Here is a 211-nt window from a genome sequence, read left to right as displayed (position 1 = left end):
TCGACAAGCTGTCTTCATCTAAAAGACACCTTACGTTTTCAAACGTTGTCCTTCGTATTGGACAAGCATTGTGTGTGTGACTTGTTTGTTAGCAACTTGAACATGCTTTCAGTCATCGCACTAGTGGAGGTGTCGATTGACTTGGAGATGGTGCCGTATTTGTAGATGGAACTATAAATGGGGATGGGCAATTCTATCTATTATGCCCGTA

This window comes from Theobroma umbraticum, unplaced genomic scaffold (assembly GCF_002168275.2).
Source record: "Theobroma umbraticum cultivar Fairchild unplaced genomic scaffold, ASM216827v3 scaffold_2.0, whole genome shotgun sequence".
Lineage (NCBI taxonomy): Eukaryota > Viridiplantae > Streptophyta > Magnoliopsida > Malvales > Malvaceae > Theobroma > Theobroma umbraticum.
This window is presented reverse-complemented; position numbering follows the sequence as displayed.